Source organism: Diabrotica undecimpunctata, chromosome 9, assembly GCF_040954645.1.
Source record: "Diabrotica undecimpunctata isolate CICGRU chromosome 9, icDiaUnde3, whole genome shotgun sequence".
NCBI lineage: Eukaryota > Metazoa > Arthropoda > Insecta > Coleoptera > Chrysomelidae > Diabrotica > Diabrotica undecimpunctata.
In genome coordinates this window covers 117,473,429-117,500,793 of record NC_092811.1, presented here as the reverse complement: position 1 = coordinate 117,500,793, position 27,365 = coordinate 117,473,429, and the positions used below count along the sequence as shown (strand labels likewise).

General features: G+C 33.7%; 1 protein-coding gene across 1 annotated transcript in view; it reads left to right on the top strand.

Moving 5' to 3' along the window:
- Positions 1-27,365, top strand: part of twz (BTB/POZ domain-containing protein twz) — a 98,546-nt gene that overhangs the window by 35,968 nt on the left and 35,213 nt on the right. The window lies entirely within an intron of this gene.

Genomic DNA, 27,365 nt, shown 5'->3' with positions numbered 1-27,365 from the left:
ATGGTAAAACTACTACTATCATGTATTCGCAATTATTCTCCCAGGTCTTTAAGTTTATTAAATCAACTCTTTCAATTTTGTAAATTGATACAGTTAGTAAACGAATTATACAAAATTACCATCAGATCAAATATACCTGTAATTGAAAGGTTATTGAAAGGTTAAAATGAATCCAACGAGAAAATCCGAAAAGTAATATAAATAATTTTCAAGATATAAACAAAAAAGATAACATTAAAAAAGAATTTAACAATAGAATAATTAACATAGGAGAAACCATGTTAAGAAAATCTCCAAAAACAATGATTATAGAAGTAACTTAATCAAGATAAAATCAGTGGATGACAAAAGACATCTTGAAATTCATGAAACAAAATCGTCTTATAAAATCAAATGAAACAGAATGTAGACATCTACAGAGAAGAATTAAAAGAGAGATAAAATTAGCCAAATAAACATGGATGAGAGAAAGATGCGAGGAAATTGAGAGTGTGAGATCTATTCAGGACTTTTTAAATGTGCACAAAAAAGTGAAAGAAATAAGCGACATATTTAAAAAACGAGCTCGCTATGTACTAGTTAACAATAACAACAAAATTATTACAGAAAGAAGGTATTAGATTTAATTTCAATGCAGGGCATCTGCCAGACGCTTATACGTATTTCAACCTCATTAGGTATCATTAGAGCCTCTGCATATGTCACTCTGATGATACCTAATGAGGTTGAAATACGTATAAGCGGCTGGCAGATGCGCTGCATTGAAATTAAATCTAATACCGTCTTCTTTACTCGGTTTTGAGTACTAGAAACTAAATTCACTAAGAATTTTCGCCGTAATGAACGGCATGTGGAATACAAATTGCTGATTCCCTTGTCTACTAATTTATCAGTCTCTCTTCTTTGCAAGTTTTAGAAAGCACAGTGGTAAAAATTTGAATTTAGTTTCGTCAAGTAGGAAATCTTAGGATTTCTAGTGTTGTTATTAAAATTATTGCAAATGAGAACGAAATAAGAAGAGAATTGGAACGGTATATATCAGAGATACTGTAATATAATTTAGATTAATTAAATTAGATTACAATATCTATTTTAATATTTAATCACTATATCAAAGTCATTTATGTTTACTTCACATCATATAGTTGCTTAACCTTATTTACATTACTAATAAAAGAGAAGAACTGTCACACTTTAACCTACAACTACATCAACTATGTCAATTTTACCTCTCAAAATTTATTAATCAACAAAAAAACTATTCCTGTTTGCCTGTTATTATTGATTTCTTTCGGCAATATTCCAAAAGGATGATGCCAAAAAAGATATACAAATTAAAGTTCAGTTTGTGTTTTAATTTGTTTTAAACAAATTTAAATCGTCAAATAAAGATTTTATTATTATTCGACTAGGACTAGTGGACAACAGAGCGATATGTGGATCCCCTCTACGCAAATCTAGATTCCTTTGAATACAAATGAACGTCGAACAATTGCCGGCACGGAATGCTTGATAAAACTAGTATTAAATAACTGCGGGCCGGCTAAACGCTAGATTATTGTTATTATCAGAGATAATTGTTTCATAAATTACTGTAAATCGGTACGAATGATGACGTACGAATACCCAGAGTCAAAAGTTCTTCGTTATTTCAGTCAATTAGAGAATTAAAAGCCCTCCAACTCTCCGAACGGTTTTTTTCTCGGAATAATCGTACCTTAAGGGTAAACGTATTAATGCTTGATATATCTGTGTATGGTTTATGTACTGTTTTATTGTCAGTATGATATTAAATTTTATTATTATTTTTTTTAATTTACAAGGTTGTATTTTGCTTTTGGTGGTTTTTGAATGTCGACATTATAAACGATGTTCAAAAATAATTACATATCTGCGGAGTTTTTTTTCCAGTCCTCGTTTTAAACAATAATTTTGATTATACCTTACTCGTATATAAATTATTACAAATTATTGTCCGATTTGAAATTGCGGAAAATACGAAGTTGAGTTGAAAATTGGTGTCAAAATTCAAATTTAAAAAAGTAATGGGTTCGGATACATCTTTAACTTCCTTGATCCAGGAGTGTAATAGTAATAATAAATAATGTTAGTAATATGGTAGTAAGGATTGTTACAATTAAATCACTAATTTGAAAAACCCCATAAATCACAAAACTAAAACTATTGTTCTGAAGCTATTTTCTTGTGGCATGTTAAATTAATTACTATTTAACTGGGAATAAGCCACAATTAAAGGTTAAAATACGTTTATTGACGTTTCAATTTCCACTTCGGAAATCGTTCTCAAAATACAAACATTGTTTGTTTGTATTTTGAGAACGATTTCCGAAGTGGAAATTGAAACGTCAATAAACGTATTTTAACCTTTAATTGTGGCTTATTCCCAGTTAAATAGTAATTAATAAAACTAAAACTTTCGGAAAATAAGAAAAAAAACTGTGTGAGGAACACACGAACATTTCTACATGTTAAAAACTGGCCTAATTCCATTTATACACTGTTTATTGACTTTTTCACTCCACTATTTTTGAAAAAAAAATGAGAATAAGCTCTATACCGGGTGGTCCAATAAGCCGATCTCTCGGCTATATATCAGAAACTATTCATGTTATAACTTTAGGAGAAAAAAATCCTTAGTAAAAGTGGCCAAGAGAAATCGCTGAAAATAACTTTCAAGTTTCTGGATTAACCGCTAGGGGGCGTAACCTGTGAAGAAAACTTTGAAAACCAGTTTTTTTGGGAAATATGCCAAATTATACCAAGTGTTAAATAAGTAAACTAGAAAGAGGCCTAAATTCTGCATGCAAAGTTGTTCAGGTACTTTTCTTTTATTTTTTCAAATAAAGGGTAGGGGAGAGTGGGAAAGTATTTGTGGATAAATATCTATAACTTTGGTTTGGATCAACCGATATTAACGAAATTAGTGGCATTAGAAAGAGTGTGGATAATTTAATTAACATCTACTATAAAACAATTGCATTTATTTTTAATTGTCATGGGTAGAGGGTACTTTCGAATAGAAAAAATTAAAATTTGTTTTTCTTCAAAATGTTTAATGGAAACACCTATTTATTGTAAATTATAATGGAACTGGATTAAATCCGTAACAAAATGGCGCAAACCGCATCTTGATATTTTTTGTCGAACTCGAGATATGAATAAAAATGTTATATTAATAAAAACGCATAAACATAAGTAAATATAGTACTGACTCACCCTTTATTATAACTTAAAATTAAATATGTGAAAGATCATAAAAATATCTCGATCAATAAAACTTAATGTCCAATTAAATGTTCAAATTGTTTTCCATCGTTGTCCACACAAAGATGTAATCTTTCACGCGTAGACATAACAGCTGCTTCAATCTCAGCTATTGATATATTATTTATTGCGTTTATAATGCGCTGTTTCATGTCGTCTCGCGTGGTTGGTCGAGTTTGGTACACTAATCTTCCTTACAGATAAAAGTCTAGACATGTTAAGTCTGGAGATCTAGCTGGCCATGAAAATATACTTCACCAAGACTCACCAAGTTCTTTTCTTCTACGTCGTTCCTTAACTTCAGTTGCGGAAATTAGGCTTTGAACGTAACAATCTTGCTCATTTTTTGTAGTCAGGTCCCTAAATCGTGTGAAAATCTGCATTTTTTGTCGTTACTTATCAATGAAAAGCACTTTTTCCTGCACCTAAAAATTAAGTACATATTAACAAAGTCAACAAAAAATTGTGTTCAATGAAAACTTTTTATTAGAAAAGAACAAATTATCAACTTACTTGCAATCTTTAGAGGATGGAGAAGGAACTGCAGGAACATTCTTCCTCTTCTAATTGATGTATTTTTTCTTCGAGTTTAGCTCGTTTTATCATTTCATTTCTATATTCGTAGGGTTTTTTATTCCTTTCTTTTTCTGATTTTAAATTAATATCGTTATGATTACTGTCGCTTTCAGTCATTTTAGAATATTTTTGTCAAGATATAATACAAATAAATAATCCACAATGTTATTATTATTACTACTGTATTCGTATTCACTACACATTTATTTATCTACGTGCATTCACAACACAAGATTGAACTTGACTGAAAATTATTGGCATGGCATTATTGCGCCAAATTATAACGACATGCGTGCAGCATATTAGAAACGCCTTTAATCATTGCATGGCAGTCACTAATATTTCTGCAATAGTTAAAATATTTATTTTATAGTAAAATATACATAAATAGATATTGGTATTATATTAAAATTTAATTATATTATTCCTGTTTTATTAACTTTAATTTATGCAATCATTAAAATATTTTAAATAGCATATCAAATTAAATATTTAAAAAAAGTATTAAATATTTAGTACAGTGTTATCTCGACATACGAGATACCACTTTCAATTTTCCCCATTGAAATTAACTGAAATGCCATTAATCCGTACCAGTCCCCAAAAAAAACACGTAAGTTGTTTTTGTTAAGTATTTTTAAATAAGAAAAATGTATTTAAAAGAAGAACTCTTCTTATTCACAAGAATAAGAAGAAAAGAAGAAGTCGGTCAGATAGCCAAGCGGACTGGGCGGCCGGCTTCTCATTCGCTTCACTGCGAGTGGTTCAGTGGACGTGGGTTCGGTCCCCAGCTCGGTGTACAGAAAAACAAAAAGTCTAACGCAACAGTTTAAAATTCTAGATGAATCTGCGGCTTAGACTAGAATATGCTGGTGTCTGATCGATCTATGGTGGAGCAGTACGGCAAGAGATAAGGGCTTGCGGCTTGGTGATACTCCTCCATAGATCCCTACCGGAAGGGCGTGACGCCTAAAATACCGGGTATATATATATATATATATATATATATATATATATATATATATATATATATATATATATATATATATATATATATATATATATTTATATATATATATATATTTATATATATATTTAAAAGAAGAAACATTTATTTATAAGTACCAAAAAGTACGTACATATTCTGTAAAAACATAATAAAAATTGAAGTGCTTACGGAAGCGCTTAATTTTCGTCGGTGGTCTTCGCTTTTTTTGTCACACTTTGCTCATTTTCGTCTGCAGATCGTTTAAAAAACTGTCCAAGGAGGTTTGTTTCTTCCTCCCTTTAAGAATATTGCGGAACTGTGTTAGGCAAGTTTGTGTGATTTTTATCCACGAACTCTGCAACTTTCTCCCACATTCCCAAGATCTCCTTTATATCTCTTGTAGAGACAACGTCTTCTAATTCTGGCTCCTCTTTAATACCAATTTTTCGTTGAACCACCGTATGCTGCGAATGTAGTTCGTCTAACTCCTCGGTTAGACATGCTGTGTTGACATGTTAGCTCCTGAGACTGTTTCTCGACAAGTTCGTTCACATCTCTTTCATCCACCTCCAGACTCATGGATTTTCCAAGAGAAAGAATCTCATCTACCACTGACACTTCGGGTTCCAGTCCTTCGCAAGCCCTTTCATCTACAGCCTCAGACCATAGCTTCTTCCATGCAGAGGTTCTTGGGTCCTTGTAACACCTAGCCAGGCCTGCATATTACTATGTTAAAGTGGTCCTTCCAGAATTCTCGAAGGGTAAGGTTTGTGTTCTCCGTCACCTCAACGCAACGCCAAAACATGTGCTTGGTATACAACTTCTTAAAATTAGAAATCACTTGGTGATCCATGGGCTGCAAGATAGGAGTGGTGTTGGCTAGTAGGTAGAGAATCTTTAAAAACTTGAACTCTTGAAGTAAATCATCTTCGAGATTTGGTGGGTGAGAAGGGGTATTATCGAGGACAAGAAGGATTTGCATGGGTAAGTTATTTTGCTGTAGATATTTTTTAACAAAGGGGGCAAACACCAGGTTTATCTACTCCACAAAGAATTTCCTGGTAACTCACGCCTTTGGATTTGCCCTCCACATAACTGTCAGTTTTTCTTTTAAAATCGTATGTGACTTAAAGGCTCTGGGATTTTCTGAATGGTACACTAGAAGAGTTTTGATTTTACAGTCGCCACTCGCATTGGCGCAAAGTAGTAGAGTAAATCTATCTTTCATAGGTTTGTGACCTGGCATCGTCTTCTCCTCTGTCGTTATGTAAGTCCTATTTGGCATCTTTTTCCACAAAAGCCCTGTCTCGTCACAGTTGAAGACTTGCTGGGGGATGTATCCTATCAGTTCGAAAAACGTTTTGATGTAAACCTCAGCTGCTTTCACATCCGAACTTGCTGCCCCACCGTGCCTGACGACGGAGTTAATTCCGGTCCTTTTTCTAAAGTTGTCAAACCAGCCCCGACTGGCTTTAAACGAGTCTTTCGATTCATCATTTGTGGAAGTGTGTAGGATCTGCTTCAGCAAATCGTCGTAAATCGCTCGTGCCTTTTCACATATGATGCTTTGTGTTAAGGTTCCTCCTGTCACCCACACCATTAGTAGTTTCTCCATCTTTTCATGGAGAGAAGTCTGGAGCTTAGAAATCATTGTAACGCCCTTAGCTGGCGTTATACCATTTATCACCTCCTTTCGTTTAAGTACAGTACATATCAATTATGTGGTACGCCTGTACATCCTCGCCAAGTCAGTTACTCGTAGTTACTTGCTCATGTTTCTCAATGATTTCACGTTTTAGTTCAATAGACATAATCTTCTTCTCCGAAACCATGGTTGTAAAAATAAATGTAATATTGTAACGTGCAAAAGCACAAAACGCGAACCCAACTTATCAATAATGTAACGATGAGTCCAAGCCATCACCGTTAAACCAGCGTGCGCGCGAACCAACCCATGAAGTAGGAGTGTATCGACAGTAGAAAGGGCAAAACTAATTACACAGCTCCGCTATATAAACCGCAACATTTCCTCATAGAGACAGAATCGACAGGTGTTGACTGAAGGTTCTCTTCTTCCCTACCCCGGCTTGTGGACGTGTTGAGTTCACAAGTTGTTCCGTCCCCCATACCGTCGTTACCCGAAGAGCGTGTTGAGCTCTTCACTACCCGTACTCTGAAGCAGTCGTGTTGAGACTGTCGAGGAGTGTCCTATTAACCCGAATCACTTAAGGAACGTGTTGAGTTCCTTTCCTTTCTTTGTACCTATCGTCCGCTGTTATTAAATCGATACAACGTTCCCGTAAAATTTCAAATACACACTCGCTTGCCGATAAGACTGATTTCATATGACAAGGTCAAACTTAATTTGAATAAATAGGCCAGGTACTGAGAAGACTAAACCAAATTGTAAATATGTACATAAGATTTTTGTCAATTTAATTTAAGGAAGACAATAAAGTTTTATTTTTATTTTGAACTCTGTCTCTGACTGTCTAAAAGCTACCCGGATAGTGACTCCCACGAGAGGACGTCACAATAATACTTCGAAAATGAGGGAAACAAGCAAAGCAGACAGATTGAGATCTATAGTAAAAATTTACACATTGTCACATTACACCGACATCGTGAGTTCAATATGTTTAGTATTAGAATCCGAATTTTTGTCGGATTTAACTTCTAATGACCATTTAATTTGTCGGTCCAAGTAATAGTCACGCACAGACCCGTAAAATGATCTTTATGGCGAGGCCCGTTTGCTCTATTCACTTGATCTTCCACTTCAGTTTCGAGCTTTACGTAGCTAGATAATGTGATGCCTAGATATTTAAACATTACTTGTTCTATTATCTGACCTTCCAGCTCCAATTTACATCTTAGTAAATTTGCTGTTGTAACCGTGCATTTTGCCTTTGTGGGGAAATTAACATGTTAAATAATGTGTTATATAATAAAAAATATGTTGTATCTGCTATATAAAAATTTATTAGCAATAATATTTTAAATGCTATATTGTCAAATTGTTTAAACTTAAAAATATATCTATATATAAATCGAATATCTATTATGCTTTGTGCCGTGTAATTTTATTTATTTTATGATTAAATAATTATTTTAAGTTGCGTTTCGTACATTAAAATATACAAAAAAGGCTTTACCAAGGGGAATAGTATTTAAATTTGTACTAAAGATGAATAGGATTTCATTTATATACCTCTATACCACATTTTTTATGTAAATCCGGGCCTGGTCCCAAGATCACCTCCTCAAGCGATACCATCGAGTAGAATTTCCATATTGAGGCTCGCGATGCCGCGTGGGATGCTGATGATTCGTAACAAACAAATGTCACAGCTGCAGGCTGTTCTATAGGGTGTTCCAAAGATACTGCCACATCATGCAGCACTAATAACCACAAAGTTATGGTAAATTATAGACGATTTGTCCTCGATACATTCGTGGGATGGTACCTATTTATGGTGAAGCGGTGTAGGCTTGGGGAACCCAAGATTTTTGTACGGCGGGAAATGCCAAAGGCGCTGGCTGGTGTCATCTCCTCCTAAGGGTGCGTCGAGAAATGTGAACAGACTTTACGAAAAAAAATATTCTATTGTGATATTTAGTACAATCAATGTTAAGATGGAATATGCAAATTTTATAAAAGGTTTTGAAAATGATCGATGTTGATAATGTATAATGTGTTTATAATCTTTGTAAAAATAAATATACATTTATATTTAATTATTTTATAAAATTTTGGTGACTTATCTCTTTCTATTTTTGACGACACTATTCTCCTCTATTCTGCTTATGTGGTTATTCCATTCTTTTTTCTATTTTGTGTCCATTCATTTATACACTGTACGATACATTTTCTTCTAAGTTCTAGAGTTGGAGTAATTATAGAAGACAAATATATTAATGCAGCTAGAAGCGTGGTACGCTGAGGTAGAAAAAGTCCAGGCAGAAGGCATAAAGATAAACATAAAGCAGGCATAAAGATAAACAAAGAACTTTTCTGTTCTTCTGAGCTTTTACTGCATGATTATCTTCTTGTTTGGTTACTTCTGGACCTTTTTCATTTATTCGACCATCTGTAGATCTGTCTCGATAGACCATCTGTCTATTGTCGTCAAAAAGTGTATGAATTTATTTGTTCCATCTCTCCAGTTTGTCTTCTGTACCTATAATTATTTCGTTATTAGTATTTCTTAATATTGTTTTTGTCCCTTTTTGTGTTTAACTATCATTTCTTTATTTTTATGGGCACTAAATGTGTTCTATCGCTTCTGAAGTTGTTCATTTTCTCGGCATTTTGTTAACATCCAGGCTTCTTTAGCTGCTCTGCACATTTTTCTAATGATTTAATAATTCGTTTCTATTCTATTGGGCTTGTTTTATGTTTTTGTCTTACATTTGATATTTCCATTTTTAGAGCAGTCCATGCTGCTTTATCATATGTCCAAGTTCTCCATGGTTTCTATTTCTTGCTCAACTTTAATAATTATTTCTTTTTTCCTTTCGGGGTTCTTTAGTTGTGAGATATCTATTTTTCTTGTCACTTTTTCTCTGTTAACTTTCAGAAATCCTTTTAGTCTAAAATCTGTCGAGCAAAATGAAGTAAATTAGATTCCTAATAATGCTATCTTGTCTGCCTGTAGGTTATTTCAAATCTGCAAGTGTATAGCTTTTGGAATATAGTTTGAAGAAGGTTTTGGCTAATAATAGGTTGTTCTTTATACAGAATTATGCAAGTGTATCTGCCCTATTATGTATCTAATATTGTCTCCTTCAGCACCACGACCAATTTTGGCGTTCAAGTCAGCAATAATTATTGTTATCTCGCATCTTTTTGCCAGTCACAATATTTCATCTATGTTTTTCGATTTCTTGCTCTAAATTATCATTTGTTGGAGCATAGATCTAAATCATACTTAGGTTTTTATGGGTTGTTCATAATTTCAGCATTGCTACTCTATTATTTAGAGGGACAAAGTCTGTGACTGACTGCGCAATTTGGTCCTATACTAACATAGCCGTTCCATATTGATGTTGGATCGGTTGCCCTCCTGAATATTAACCAGTAGCAGTGGAGTTAAAAGAGGCTAATAATGATTACGAAATGCCATAATATCGGCTAAAGCGTACCCAGGAGCAGATATAATAAGTGACCAAAATCTAGTTCTAGCAAACATGAAACTCAAGTTAAAAAAGTTAAAAACAACTGCCAAAACACCGAGAATCAATCTGAGAAAACTAAAAGAAACTGATATATACCAACAAATCAAAGAACAAGTGCACAAAGAAGTTCAGGAAGTAGAAAGATAAAAGCAATTGACAACAACAGATAAATGGAGGAAAGTAGAGGAGATCTTGAGAAATATCACAAAACAAAAACTTCAAGAAGACACATCATCTAAAAATAAACAATGGACAAGTGATAAAAGAACTGATGACGGAAAGAAGGGCACACAAGAATAAAAACGAACAACAGTACAAAAAAATTAATAAAATAATCAAACAGAAAATCAAAGAAGCTAAGGAACTGTGGCTATCAGAAAAGTGTGAAGAAAGAGAAAGGTTAGATAAACAACATGACAGTTTTAACATACACCGGAAAATCAAAGAGACAGCTGGGATATACAAGAAGAAGGGTATCGGAAATATCTGTTTAAAATCGTTTCAAAATATTTTTATTCTATTGTTTCAAAATATTTCTATTCTATGTACATATATGTAAATTCTTAGACCTAAGTTTTAATTTGCCTAGACGGCAACCCTGTCAGCCCTAGGCAAAGTCATTACAAGTTTGTAAAAGTAGTATGTTTCCATATGTTGCCATAAGAGCACAATAAAGAACGTGTGAAGAGATTTCATTTTATAAGTTATTTCTTCACCCTATCGACCAACTATTTACCACCACGATTAACCAGCGACCAGTCAATTTAATTCAACAATTTAAATATACAATTTTTTGGTCATTCGTAGCCGGATTCGGTGGTAAATCGTAACAATTTCAATTTTTAAATCATCAATTTGTTAAAAGTAAAGCAAAAGTTTCTATTAGTGCATCTGTGCCTTTCAACCCATCAGAGAACGGGACAGCGAGTCAAAAGAACGTTGACAAACACGAAGCGGTGTTCCTGTGGCCAATTTGCTGAGCGATTGCAGACGCGCATCCCTGAAAAGCTGTAAGTCTGTTCCACTTATATACCATCTTAAGATAAATCCTACCCTTAAACCTTATCGCAGTGCTATTTATAGATTCTGGTATTTCAGACTTTTTTGATCTTTTTAAATTTGCATGGTATTATAACTTGTCAGATTTAGAGATATATACGAACATTTCAATTAAAAAATAAATAATGTCGAGCTCAGATATTGCACAATTAATAAGAAATAGAGGTTCTCTTAAACGTAAATTAACTTCATTAACAAATTTTGTAAATAAAATAATTGATGGTTCACTTAAACCGACATTAGGCGATGTAAATATGCGATATAAAAATAATCTTGAATTATTAAGTCAATTTGAAATTATTCAGCAATCTATCGAGGAGAAATGTTCGGACGATCAATTAGAAATTCATTTTAATGAACGTGATCCATTTGAAACTAATTTTTATACAGCAATTTCATATTTAGAGGAATACATAAACAATTCTTCTCCGGTAATAAATGTCACACCTCAAAATGTAGTTAATCACGATCCACTTCAAAATTTTCTTTTGCCGAAAATCAAGCTTCCTACATTTAATGGTGAATATGAGCAGTGGCTCGAATTCAAAACCAATTTTATAAACACTATCGATTCAAATTCGTCATTAAGTGCAGGTCAAAAGTTTAACTTTTTAAAAGCTGCGTTGGAAGGTTATGCCAAACGAACAATAGAAGGTTTTACTGATTCCCAAGACTACCATGCTGCATGGAATATGCTTTGCAACAAATTCGATCGAAAAAAGTTTCTAGTAGACACCCACTTAAAATCTATTTTCAATTTAAATTCGATACATAAAAGCACATTCATGCAATTCAGAGGGTTAATCGATGAAGTTTCAAAGCATTTATCATATTTAGAAGGAATGAAGCTCACTAAAGATACTCTATGGGATATGACAATTATTCATGTTGTGTACAATAAATTAGACAAAGTAACTCAAAATAAGTGGAAAGAATACCACACTTCCGTAGAATTGCCTCACTTAAATGAATTTCTTGAATTCCTTAAACAGAGACAAGACATATTACAATCTCAAGAAGAGCCTCATTCCTCCTCAATGATGACCGTTAAAAGTCACTCTGGGTTTCAGAAACCTCTACAATCTCGATCACAATTTCATTTATCAATAAATCAAGTTCAGTGCAATTTTTGCAAGAGTGATCATTTAATATATTCTTGCCCCGAATTTTTAAGATTAACAATTAATGACAGATGGGAAAAGATTAAATCTTTAAAACTTTGTCCGAATTGTTTACGTTTTGGTCACTCCAAGGAAAGGTGCAGTAGCGGATCATGTCGTAAGTGCAAACGTAAACACAACACTTTATTACACCAAGATTATTCTCGTTCATATCAAAGTCAAAACACACAGTCAAATGCATACAACAACAATAATCAATACAATTCACGAGACACAATTCAATCAGTAGGTGCTCAGAATCATCCAAATAATAGTGACCAGGTGTCACACAATTCACAAGCAATTTCTCACAATAGTCAAGCAATTTCAGTCCCAAATCAACAATGCTTAGTTACAGAAAGAAATACACAATCTAATATAATTCTGTCGACAGTAACATTCAAAGTTAAAGACCAAAATAATCAATTGCATCAATGTAGAGCTCTGCTCGATTCAGGAGCTCAATCCCATTTGATTACCGAAGAGTTTGTCAAACGGTTAGGGTTACCATTAACCAATACCGAATTAGCTATTATTGGTATTAACCAAGTGGTTTCTACTTTAAAAAAGAAAACTTCAATTACAATTTTCTCAAACAAAAATAATTTCCAATTTCAATTATCTTGTTATGTAACACCATTCATTTCAACTATTCCGTTACAACAATTTGATATCTCTACAATTTCCATTCCTCAAAATATCGAATTGTCTGATCCTACTTTCAATACTCCTCAGAAAGTTGACATGATCATAGGAGCCAGTTTATTCTGGGAACTTCTATTAGATGGTAATATTAAATTAGGAAAACATGCACCAGTGCTTCAAAATACCAAACTTGGATGGGTAATATCTGGTACTGTAATGAATGCGATATCAACGTCATTATGCAATCTTTCACAATGCTTTATACCAGAAGACAATCAGTTACGTAAATTCTGGGAACTCAATGAGATAAATGAACCTATGATGTTATCAAAAGATGACGTCCAGTGTGAGGAACTATTTACCAAACACACTCGAAGAAATGAAAACGGTCAGTTTGTAGTGAAGTTGCCCTTCAAATATTCTGCCGATTTATTGGGAGATTCAAAAGAAATAGCAAAAAAACGATTCATATCACTCGAAAACCGATTCAAAACTCATCCTCAATTTTATCAATTATACAAAAATTTTATACATGAATATATCGATTTAGGTCACATGACCAGGGTAGAAAGTGACATGGTCACTGAACCAACTTATTTTTTTCCCCACCATGGCATATACAAGCCTAGTAGTCTGACTACTCAACTTAGAGTGGTCTTCGATGGATCAAGTCCAAGTAGTTCTGGATGGTCTCTCAATGAGTTACAATATGTTGGACCAAAGGTGCAAAATAACATATTTGACATTTTAATTAGATTCCGACTATACAAGTATGTTGTGTCTGCTGACGTTAGTAAAATGTATAGGCAGATCCTTATACATGATGCACACAAGCCCCTTCAACAGATCCTGTGGAGGGACAACCCAGCAGATGAATTTTCAATTTATCAATTAAACACCGTTACGTACGGTTGTACTAGTTCGCCATACTTAGCAATAAAATGCATAAATCAATTAGCAATTGATAACTGTAATACATTACCAACAGCTTCACAGACAATTCTTAATGATTTCTATGTTGATGACCTAGTAACGGGTTCCAATGATCTTTCAGAATTACAAACCCGATGTAAAGATATTTCAGACATATTAAAATCAGCACAATTCATACTTAGAAAATGGGTTACAAATAATCCGAGTGTTCTCTTGAACATTCCATGTTGCGATATTCCTAATAAAATTTTAAATTTCGGTGAACACGAAAGCTGTAAAACCTTAGGTGTACAATTTAATAGTAACAAAGACATTCTAAATTTTAAAATATCTTCAATTCCACATGATAATTCGATTACTAAGAGAAAGATATTGTCTATCATTTCACAAATCTGGGATCCTCTTGGTCTTCTCTCTCCAGTAATTGTACTTTCTAAACTCATAATTCAGAAATTATGGACCCTCAAATTAAATTGGGACGAAAAGGTTCCACATGACATTTATATTAAATGGACACAATTTTACAATCAATTGTCCCAACTCAATCAATTAGAGATTCCTAGGCATGTTCTTGGATCCAATCATTCCATACTAGACATTCATTGTTTCTGCGATGCATCTCAAGATGCTTATGCAAGCTGTATATATTTCCGAAGCATAGATGCAAGTGGCAATTATCAAAGTCATTTAATTTGCTCCAAAAGTAAAGTTGCACCATTAAAGCGACTCACCATTCCCAGATTAGAGTTATGTGCTGCTCTACTGGGAGCACAATTAACAGCCCAAGTTGTCAATGCCAGTTCACCGTCAGTACCGATATACTATTGGTCCGACTCTCAGATAGTAGTATGTTGGATAAAAAAGGATGCTAATCAGTTACAACAATTCGTAGGCAATCGCGTCGCCAAAATTCAACAGTTAACCAACAAGGATGATTGGTATTATGTTAATACTAAAGAAAATCCTTCAGACCTGGCTTCCAGAGGAGTTTTACCAGAAGATCTAGCTAACCGTGAAGTAGAAGAAGCATCATTGCGGTTAATAAAACTTGCACAATTGGATTCATTTGCGGAGGAAATATCTATTTTAAATTCCAATAAACCATTACCAATCAAACATAAACTTTCAAATCTTACTCCATTTTTAGATGAAAATCATGTATTACGAGTAGGGGGTCGACTTAGATTATCTGGATTAGACTTTAACTCTAAACACCCTATATTAATTTCATCTAATCATCCTTTCACTAAGTTGCTATTTGAACATAAACATAAAGTCCTATTACATGCAGGTCCTCAACTCCTTCTCTCATCAATTCGACAATATTATTGGCCAATTCGGGGGAGAGACCTTGCAAGAAAAACGGTAAGAAATTGTCTTACTTGTTTTAAATTTAAACCTACATTTGCCAGTTGTCCAATGGCCAGTTTGCCCGAAGCTCGCACAACCCCATCACTGCCATTTCAGCACTGTGGCATAGATTTTGCAGGACCATTTTTACTAAACAATAAATCGGGTAGGGGAGCCAAAGAAATAAAAGGTTACGTTTGTGTTTTTGTATGCTTTTGTACCAAAGCAATTCATCTTGAACTCATTACAAATCTCACAACAGACTGTTTCCTATCCTGCTTGAAGCGTTTCACAGCTCGACGAGGTATCCCCAATGACATTTATTCAGATAATGGATCCACTTTCGTTGGAGCTCGCAATGAACTTAAACAATTTGGTCAATTTCTTTTAAAAAATAATACTTATATTCACAATTACGCTATTGATCATAATATAAATTGGCATTTCATTCCACCGTATGCGCCTAATTTTGGCGGTCTTTGGGAGGCGGCAGTTAAAAGCATGAAACACCATTTAAAGAGGGTGTTACTCGACAAAAAACTTATCTACGAAGATTTTAATTCTCTGCTAATTCAGATCGAGGGAGTCTTAAATTCTAGACCTATGTTTGCACTCTCTAACGACCCAACTGACCTAACGCCACTTACTCCTTCCCATTTCCTGATTGGCCGTCCTATTACAACCATTCCCGATACTGACTTAAGCACAATCCCGATAGGCAGGCTCACCAACTACAAAACGATTCGTCATATGTATCAACAATTTTGGAATCGTTATGTGAAAGAATACGTTTTGCAACTGCAACAGCAATACAAATGGAAAGAATCTTCGTCCCATTTGAAGATTGGAACTTTAGTGTTAATTCGCAGTTATCAACAACCACCATGTAGATGGCCGTTGGGACGTATTATTAACTTGCATTCCGGTAAAGATAAACTTTCAAGAGTGGCAGAGGTAAAAACAAACAATAAGACTGTTATTCGCTCTGTTCGTCATTTGTGTCCGTTACCAATGCAGCAAGAGAGTGTTAGTGATAATATTGATACATAAGACTTTATTTATATTTATAATCTATTTTGAAGGTACCCTTCAACGGGGGAGTTTGTTTAAAATCGTTTCAAAATATTTTTATTCTATTGTTTCAAAATATTTCTATTCTATGTACATATATGTAAATTCTTAGACCTAAGTTTTAATTTGCCTAGACGGCAACCCTGTCAGCCCTAGGCAAAGTCATTACAAGTTTGTAAAAGTAGTATGTTTCCATATGTTGCCATAAGAGCACAATAAAGAACGTGTGAAGAGATTTCATTTTATAAGTTATTTCTTCACCCTATCGACCAACTATTTACCACCACGATTAACCAGCGACCAGTCAATTTAATTCAACAATTTAAATATACAATATCATGGATAAAAATAACAAGATAATAACGGAATGTTCAGATAAAATAAACATGGGAAGAATACATAAAAGAGCTATTCGAAGACGACGAGAAAATTGAGGTCATTAAACCAAGAGGAAGAAAAGGGCCACCAATCACTAAAGACGAAATTGAGAAAGCGCTAAAATGTATAAAAAATGAGAAGGTCATGGGACCAGATGAAATACCTACAGAAATCTTAAGAATATTAACCAAAAATCATATGGGCAGACTAATAGAATTATTTAATGATATTTATTATACGGGAGAGATTCCGAAAGAATGGTTAATATCAATATTTATTCCAATACTCAAAAAATCAAACGCAATGAAGTGTGAAGAGCACAGGACAATTATTAGCTTGATGAATCATATTCTAAAAGTGTTATTACAAGTGATACACGAACGTATCTATAAAAAGCTAAATGATAGAATTGCTGAAAACCAATTGGGATTCATAAAAGGCTTTGGCACCATAGAAGCATTATTTACTGTACAAACACTAATCTAACGATGTCGAGATACAATTGCGACGTATTCATATGTCTAGTCGACTTCAAAAAAGCTTCCGATAAAGTACAACACCGAAGAATGGCAAGAATACTGCAGAACACAGAATTAGATGACGAAGACGTGAGAATCATTGCCAATCTATACCGATATCAGAAAGCCATAATACGAATAGACGAACAAAAATCGAAAGAAATACCTATCAATCGTGGAGTAAGACAAGGATGTGTGCTTTCCCCTTTACTTTTTAATATGTATTCAAAAGAATTGTTTAAAGAGGCAATAGAAGACGTAAATGTAGGCATATTTATTAATAGAGCGCTTCTGAATAATCTTAGATATGCAGATGACACAATACTCCATGCGGACATCAGAGAAGGACTACAGATCTTGGTTGATCGCATTACCCAATACTGCGAAAGGTATGGAATGGCACTGAATAAAAATAAAACAAAAATCATGGTGGTAAGCAAGAAAAAGATTGAGGAAGACAGTGTTTATGCTAAAGGTAAACTTTTAGACAGGGTGCACAGATATCAGTATGGGATAGAAGTACGTAAATAAAACGGCGTATTGAAATAGCTAGAAGTGCTTTTAATAAGATGACAGCAATATTATGCAATGGAAATCTTAACATCGAAATTAGATCTAGAGTATTGAGATGCTACGTGTTCTCTGCCCTGTTGTATGGAGTTGAGGCCTAGACAATTACAGAGGCGACAGAGAAAAACTCATTAACTTTGAAATATGGTGTTATCGAAGAATGTGGAAAATATCTTGGACAACACATAACAAATGCGGAAACGCTACGAAGAATGAAAAAAGATAAAGAAATACTCAACACTATAAAGAAAAGAAAAATGAGCTACTTTGGTCACATACTAAGTAACGAGAAATACGAATTGATGCGGCTGGTCATACAAGGGAAGGTGGAAGGCAAAAAAGGACCAGGGAGAAGACACACGTCCTGGCTGAAGAATCTGAGACAATGGAGTGGGAAAACGTCAATAGAACTTTTCAGAACGGCTACAGATAGAGTCAAATGGGGCATATTATGGGGAACGTTAAGAAGAAGAATGGTTTTACACTAACTGTGGTTCAATAATTGTGTTTTGTATGAACGTAAAACAAATAATAAATTGTTTATTAATATCCAAAACAAAGTGCTATATTTGAAACACAGGAAGAAAAACCTATTAATTTTTCTTTAAGTTTGGATATAACGACTATTTATGTTCGCGACGATCATATGTCATACCCGTTATTTGAGAAGATTAATTTTATTTTCAGAATCATTTTGCTGTTCGACGAAGGAAAAAAAAACGAGACATTTTGATAAAGCGACAGCATATGGCAGACGCCAGGTACTGTCCGTATATCTTCTAAAAACTTGCGGTAGTTACTTGAGCATATAAGTATACACATTTGCGCTAAAAAGGAATGCGTTTTTAGATAGATAGACCATATGGAAAATTCAGATAATTAGAAAATAAATTTAATGGTTAATTAATTTGGTATATACCTACGGCGTATATTGCTTTTTGAGATGCCAAAGAAGAGCTGTGGGACTATTAAAATCGGTTGAAAAAAGGTACTAGAACCATTAAAAGTAGTTGAAAATTCTTATTCTCAGGCACTTAAAAATATTATGAGTTTGAATGATTTCAGATTTTGAACAATACCATTTGTAGGTAATTATCTTGAAGATTAAAACGTATTATATAACTTAAAGCAGCTGTTGCTATCAATAAGGTCTAAACTATTTATACGAATTTAATAAAAAATAATGATTTTGTTATCTATTACTATATAACATAACTATTATATATATATATATATATATATATATATATATATATATATATATATATATATATATATATATATATATATATATATTATATATATATATATATATATATATATATATATATATATTATATATATAATATATATATATATATATATATATCTTCTTCTTCTTCTTTGAGTAACGTGCCGAAGTTTTAGACGTGGGTAGCTTCCATGACGATTTGCCGATATCGTTCTCGATCTTGTGCGGCATGTAATAATTCATCTGGTGATAAACCAGTCCATTAACGAAGGTTTCGGAGCCATGAGTATTTTTTCCTACCAATTCTTCTTTTTCCGTCGATCTTTCCGTTGAGTATCAACTGCATTATCCTGTATCTGCTTCCTCTCATTATATGCCAGAGATATTCGAGTTTTCCCTTTTTTATCATCTTTATTAAGTCGCCTTCACCTTGACCTACTCTGTTCAAGACTTCTCTGTTTGAAATGTGTTGAACCCATGATATTCTGAGCATTCTACGATATAACCACATCTCGAAGGCTTCTACATAATTTGTTCATCATGTTAACCTTCATAATCCAGGTTTCACATCTATACAGTAATACAGGATACACATAACATTTAAGGAACTTAATTCTCAGCTGTAAGTTCAGCTGAGAATTGCTCAGAATAGATCTAAGTTTCATAAATGCTCCTCTTGCAATTTATATACGAGTTTTAATTTCTTCATCTGGATTTATTGTCTCGTTTATCCAACTTCCTAGGTATTTAGAATGGTTAACTTTTGTTATCGGTTCATTATTCACAATTAGTTGTATAGCGCCGAGGTCTTGTTTACTAACCACAAGTAACTTTGTCTTTGTTGTATTTATGCTTAGTCCGTTATTACAGCATTCTCTAGTGACTCGATCTATAAGGAATTGAAGATCTTCGATACTTTCAGCCATTGCAAATTAATCTCTATCTTCTGCCTTTTTTAAGAGCGTCTATGTGTTTAACCCGGTCCAGTCGCGAATGTTGTTCAGCCAGGATATTTGTAATGTTTATAAAATAAATTGCTATATACAGGAAAGTCTCATTTTATGAGGTGAATACGTCTTGTCGATCCTCCTATTATCCTGTTGGATCTGCAAGAGCTCAAAGTCAGAACTGATCCCATTCTTCGAGGCGTTCAATCGTTTAATAGATTTGTGGCCTCACAGATCAATCAATGCCTACAACAGTTTAGCTGGTAGGCTGCCATTATAGCTTTATACTTTACAAAAGATATAGATGCGGTAGACCCAGTCAGACGTCAAGTACAACTGTGGGAGTGGTAGCGATTCTCAGTACTCCTGAGATACCAATGCATGCAAATCGGTGATGATTAGCCAATTGAATTTTGGCAGAGACCAGCCTAACTTAAGGCTACCACACAACAGCAATTTCAGTATATGCCTCACAATGGACAGATAAATCTAATGTATGGTTTTTGATAGCAAACCCCATTTAGCTCCTATCTTCCTAGTGGGAATATAATTTTTTGCCTCTTTTTGAAATTTATAAAAGAAGGCAAACATTATTATAAGATTCATTTTAAGGTCTACAAAATTCTCTTCGGTTTATTGACAAGACCATATTTTATTAACCAGTTTGAAAATTTTGTGAACACATTCAAAATCATGAAAATTTATTGACCACATCGAATTTATTGACCATACTGGACATTTATTAACCACTTAATCAGAACCTACATCCACATGTTACTGCAGCTCTCTAGAGGACACAACATTTAATTAGGAGGACCTAACATCTACAACACAACACACAAACAGCCCATCGAAGTCATAAGTATCACTAATTATTTTTATTAAAATGTTTAGTTAAAATTTGTCTTATTTGCTATCAGCTAAGAGTTCAGGTTCAATCCCTGGTTTAAGACAAGACAAATTCACACTTGAGATACTGAGCTAAGCAAGGCATAGACGATAAGCTCCCATGGTTGATTGAGGTATTATTTTTATAATAGTACTTAAATTGTCTTTGGTAATCTTATCGTTACAAGCACGATTAGCAATCCTTTGCTAGATATAAATTTTTTACCAGCTTGTGAAGTAGAAGTTGGTGGCTGTCACTGTTTCATTAACTTATAAAACTAAAGGGCTTTTTCCTGGATTAAATAACTACTTACAGGAATTCTTTGAATTAGTTCCTCTATCCAAATTGCGATGGCCCTTTCTGTTCTTTCTAATAATACATCCCTTGAGTAAGATAAAAATTTGGCGCTTAATTTTCCAGAAATTATAGATTTTCTTATAGCGACTTCATTGTTCTTAATTGCTCTTACAGTTGATTCGCCTAAATTAAAATGTTTTCCAATTATCGTAGATCCTTCTCCTTTTCCTAAGCGATCTAAAATTGCAATTTTCGTTTCAAACGAAATTGATTGTGTTAGATGTTTTTTTTGTCCATTGGACCAAAAAATAAAATAAAATCTTAAAAAGAGTGTAACGATAAGACTACCAAAGAGAATTGAAATACTATTATAAAAATTATACCTCAATCAACCTATGGAGCTTATCGTATATGCTTCGCCTAGCTCAGTATCTCAAGTGTTAATTCGTCTTGTCTTAAATTAGGAATTAAACCATGAACCCTCAGCTGATAGCAAATAAAACAATTATTTAACTTAATCATTTATTAAAAAAAAAATTTTAAAAAAAGATCAACCCTGCCAAGGTTTTACAATAAATAAATTTGGCGATACTTATGGCATTGGTGGATGATTGTGTGGCATCCCAATTAGATGGTTAGGTCCTTCTGAGCTGCAGTTGTTCAATATTTGTGTGACATCCCAATTAGGTGGTTAGGTTCTCCAATAAAGTCAATAAATTCTCCAATACTATCCCATAAAACCAATAAACTGGTAATACAGCCAATAAATTCTTGAATACGGCCAATAAAACAGTCAATAAACTAAAATATAAGGAACAGCTTGTATTAGACAAACATCAAAGGAGGTTTAACTTCCTTGCCATTTTGCAGAATTACAATGAAACAAATAGCAGATGGCAAGGATAAAATGAAATAGAATTACTATTGAATTTGGTTAAATTTTGTTTCCTATATGCATATAATTGAAAAATGTGATTTCGAAAGAAGTTAGGTTACGAATATTGAAAATGCTGTCAGAATTATAGAAAATAAATTACAATGAAAGTACTCACCCCAAGAGAATTCTGCAGACCATAAAATGAAGCTTATAATAATTCCTACTTTCTTTTATGAATTTCAGAAAAAGGGCTAACAATTATATTCCCACAATTGACAGAAAGTAGGAAGAGACTGCAATGAAGTTAGCACAGATGACATAGGACGTATGCTTATGATGGAATTAGCTCTTCTGTCAGCATAGAACAGAATATTTAGTCTACCGTACAGAAAGAGAGAGGGCGTTTATTTATTCTACGGGACAGAAAGAGAGAGGAAAGAAAGAGAGAAGGCGCCAACTACTTTTTGAAGGAAAAATAGTAAAAACGAAGATGAATGCAAAGCTGAAAATGAAAATTAAAATAAAATAATTATTTAAATATAAATTAATAAAGATGTGACGTTTATAACGTTACAAGAGAAATAAAAAAAATATACTTACGATATTGAGATGGCTAAAACCACGTCTAATGAAAAATAAAGCTTTAGGCTCACTTGAAATCTTTCAATCCGAAAACTGTGCTGCTTTAAACAAAAATTTTAAACTGCTGCAAAATTTTAAACAGCTTATTGTAAAACGAAGCAGCGCTAAGAGAAAATTATTATAAAACAATAACAGGTTATACCTTTCAATGCGAAATTCGCAATGATGTAATAGGGTAGGGATATCATGCAAAAAGCGAATCCCCGACTTACAAAGGCTCACTTTACTGACATCTAGATGTGAATAGTTAAGACTTAATTATTATAGTAGTTAATAATAGAAATTTTTGGATGAAATACAAACCGCACAATTTAAAAATCGCATTTGCATAGAAATTATATACATATTAGACTATAAATAATGACTTTTATTATGTCTATAAGTTTTTTACATCAATTTATTATTAACAATTTAAATAAAAGTTTTATTGCTGATTGTATCGATTTTAATTACTTCATTCCTTTATTTTCTAGTTAACTTTACTATGAATTTTATTGTAGAGATTATTTTATATATCATAGTAGCATGAGCGAACATAAAGTTGAAAAGTTCATTTTTTTCCATTTTGAGGCTTAAATTGTTTCTTGTAACAAAGTGGTTTATTTTGTTTGTAGTATTTTTTGATTCGAATGGTTCACTTGGATTATTGAGAGTACATAATGTAATGTTCTTTCTGTATTGACACTCTTACTTACAAATTGGGTGTTAAATCATTTTCTTTTCTAAGACTTTATTAAGTTTATCAACTTTGAACTCTTTTTCTTTTGCGTGTTTCATAGATTTTTCAGAAGAAGACGTATTAATATTATGTTGAGAACTTTCAGAAACTGGGTTATTTGGATTAGAAGATATTTTGATAGGGGAACAATGGACAGGATCGAAATTTTTTTCGTCTTGAAGCCTTGCCATTTTCAAATTATAATCTAGAACAGCTTTTTGAATATCGATTTCGTAAAGAAGTTGTTTGATATCGGGATCTGAGACGTTTGCTTTAATTATTTCGATTTCTTTAGTTGAGTTGTTGATAATTTCCTCTAGGTCGTTATACAATTTACTTTTAGATTTTTCTAATTCGCTGATGATCTGCTCTAGAGATTGGGAATTTCCTGTAGACTGTTGCACACTTGGAGACATATTGGAGTTACTAGAAACTGCACCAGGCATTAGAGGGTGTTTTCTTCCTAGATTTGAACTGGTAGATGTTTTGTTTGATCCTATGTGCTCGCTTGATCTATTATTTTGTTCCATTTTAAAATCTGCAGTCTTATATTTAGCATTAACAATTACTTCTTCTTTTTGTTCAATTTCTGACAATTGTTCTTTCAGTTTGTTACTAATATCTGATAATACTGATTCTTTATCTTCGACTAACTTAATACGACTCAAAAGAGATTTCTTCGTGGCTTCTAGATTAGAAATCACTTCTTTAAGAACAGCATCCTCCGTCCGCAGGCTCAAAACTTCTTCTGTTTTTAATCGTATTTTTATATGAGCCTCATCGAGTTTATCACGCAATTTTAAGTGTTCTCTTTCTAGTTTCAATAAAATCAAATTCATGTTACCTTCATCTTTAGATAATACCGACGTCAGCAACTCATCTAGTTCCTGTTTTTCTTTTTCTAAATCATCAACCGTTTGCTCTAAATATTTAGTTTCGTCTTGTAACATCGAGAACCTTTCTACTTCTTGATTCGCTACATTCTTTGTGCTGTCTAAAAGATTCCTGAGTTTCTTATTCTGATTTTCTAAATGCTTAATGTGTTTTAGTATTTCTGAATTTTCTAGTTGGTCAACCATGATAAAAACTACGGAATGAAATTTTTATGATCGTATAATGAAAAACCGAAATGATAGATGGTGATTTAAGGGCCGTCAAATTTTGTCATAATACAATCTTGACACTTTGGGTGAAAGTAAATTCACAATGTCGTTTTTTATAGAATAATTACATACTCTGTCCGTTGGTTCTTTGCACAGTTATTATTTATTTTAAGTCAAACATATATGTCGTCGATGAAAGCTGTAGAAAGATGCTAATATTCCGGTTTTCGCTTTAAATCCGGAAAAGATTCAGTTTTAAAACGCTTTAAATAGTTGTTTTTAATATAATTAGTTAGATTGTGAAAATTTGATATACGAAGGCAAAGAAAATTCGGAATAAGGTACTTAGTTCCTGTTGCATATAGATAAATAAATTAAATATTTTCTAGCAGTGCCATCTAGTGGCTACTTTACTAGTTATTGTATTGTGTCACCTTTTTGTTTAAAGATTGTAGCAAAGATACATAATCATCATTCTGGCTTTACAATCCGCCCTGTGGCGCACCCAGGGGGGGGTTTTGGGGGTTAAACCGCCCCCCCCCCCAGGGCATGTAAAGTAAACAATATATAAAGAATAGTAGGAAAATGTAACTTGTCTTTCACATACAATACAAAAATCCAAAACGCTGATTGAATAATTAAATTACCACTTTAAATATGTAAAACACAATAATTATTGTATAAATAGACAATAATTAATAATATTTTTCATTATATTTAGATATAGATACCTATTATTAGGCTTATAAAAAAGTAGACAGAACGAGTCTGTTGTGAGTAGCATGCGCCTACAGGACTGTATCTGCGGCGGCGTTGTGGACTATCACGGGTTGTGTTCCTCTGCATGTGTTAGCAGTAGAAAAGAGACATCTCTATGGGAGAAGAAAGCATTTGACAACAGCTATAAAAAAAAGAAGAAAGGGAAAAATCAATGGAAACATGGAACAAGAGTGGAACAACAAGGAAGATGTTGCTCAGTGGACAAAGATGCTGATCCCGAGCCTAAGGGACTGGGTAGATTGTCTGTTTTAGGGCGTATCTTCATAGGTTCAGAAAGACCGATACAGATAAATACCTATACTGCGAATATTCCGACACTGTTACTCACACAATGCTGGAGTGTAATAGATGTACAGTGGAGAGAAACAGAATGTAACAAGAAATAGGTATGTACCCTGTGACTGTAAGAGAGATGATCGTGAAATTCACGGGAAATACGGAGGGATGGAATAGTGTTCACAATTATATCTGAGTAGTCATTAAAAAGAAAGAAGAAGAAGAGAAACATCAACCGGGCTAACGACAGAGATAAGATCTAATTGCTATTTTAATGGGAATAAGTTGCAATTGAAGGTTAAAATAAGTTTATTGACATTTGAATTTTTGATCTTTGATCTTGCACTGATAACTTGTTTATACTCCAACAATTAATAGAATTCTAGCCTTCATCGACCTAGAAAAGGCGTACAATACAGTTCCAAGACTTAAATTGTGGCAAGCTTAACAACAACTCGACATTAGTCCATACCTTTTAGGAATAATGACAGAAGTATACAGGGATAACACTACTTACCTAAAAATCGGATATAGACCATCAGAGCCAATAAAAGTAAGTAAGGGACTAAAACAAGGATGCAGTATGTCACCCTTACTGTTTAATTTATATATTGAGGCAGCCCTCCAAAATTGGAAAAACCACTGCCAGGGAATGGGAATCCCCATAGGAAATGACGTACTGTTCTCCCTGAACTTTGCGGATGACCAAGTCATCCTAGCACAAGATTCTTATCATCTAGAATTTATGATAAAGCGTATATAGAGAGAATATTTAAAAAAGGGGTTACAAGTCAGCATGAAAAAAACAGAATATTTACTTAATTATCAATTCAGATGCAAGGTTTGAAGTGTTGATAGACGATGACGTGGGTATCACACAAGTGGAAAAATTTAAATACGAGTATTTAGTTCCACTCATTGCTAAGAACGGCTTGGGAGAAACCGAAATTAAACACGAAATAATCAGGGACGTAAAATTGTAGGATGTCTGAACTCCTTATGGTGGGATCGCCACATTTCCAAAAGGAACAAAAAAAGAATAGGGCAAACCATGGTTGAATCAGTTCTTTGTTATGGCTCTGAAGTATGGACAATTAATGCAGACCTGAAGAGAAGATTGTTGGAAGTTGAAATGGATTATTTGAGAAGAAGTGCTAGAACATCAAGGCAGGAAAGGAAGACCAACGAATCTATAAGAAATAACATGAATGCTACAGAAATGGTCATTGACAGAATAGAAAGAAGAGGTTCAAAATGGTTTGGACATCTGTTGAGAATGCCTGACGAACGTTGGCCCCAAAAACTTCACAAATGGAAGCCCCCTAGAAGAAAAAAAAACAGGTAGACCTCTACGCTCGTGAAATGAAGGAATTAGAAGAGTGATGGAATCGAGAGGTTTGGAGGAGGAGCATGACTTGGACCGGGAGGATTCCCGGAGGAGAACGGGAATACGGCGATAGCCGTCTTCAAAATGTATTGTATTTACAAGTTGGATTAATGTCAAATGTCAATAACCTTATTTTAACCTTCAATTGTGGTTATTCCCATTAAAATAGTAATTACTTAAAAATGCCACAAGAAAATAGCTTCAGAATAATAGATAAGATCTAGATAAGAGAAGGCAGTGTTCCAAAAATGTCGTCAGCCTTACAGTGGCCACTCCACTGTCGGAGTACGGTACGTTCGACAGTCTCCTGCGCACAAGTAAGAGAGGGTGGTTTTAGTTGGTAGGCAGGATAATAGATACCTGAATCTTTGGCACTGCTATCTTTAGTAGTTTAAATTAAACTAAAATCCAAATTTTAGGGACTCAAAATGGAGGTAGCATAAAAAAATTTCAAAAACCCCCCCTAAGACAAATTCTGGGTGCGCCACTGAATCCGCCAAGCACGTA